The sequence below is a fragment of the Brassica oleracea genome, chromosome C9 (assembly GCF_000695525.1).
Source record: "Brassica oleracea var. oleracea cultivar TO1000 chromosome C9, BOL, whole genome shotgun sequence".
NCBI lineage: Eukaryota > Viridiplantae > Streptophyta > Magnoliopsida > Brassicales > Brassicaceae > Brassica > Brassica oleracea.
Genome location: NC_027756.1, coordinates 8,405,644 through 8,405,882, shown reverse-complemented (window position 1 = coordinate 8,405,882; position 239 = coordinate 8,405,644).

Below are 239 nucleotides of genomic sequence, written 5' to 3'. Positions count from 1 at the left end.
CCTCTCCAAGCCGTTGGGCAGTTTTTCCACTCCCAATGCATACAATCGAGGCTGCCTACCATCCCTGGAAACCCGCGTACCTCTCCAACATCGAGTAATCGTTGAAGATCCTCAGGTGTAGGTTTTCGTAGATACTCATTTCCAAACAATAGTATTATTGCATTAGTGAAATTTTCCAAACATAAACGTGATGTACTGTCACCAAGACGGAGATATTCGTCATATGTATCTCCCGATTG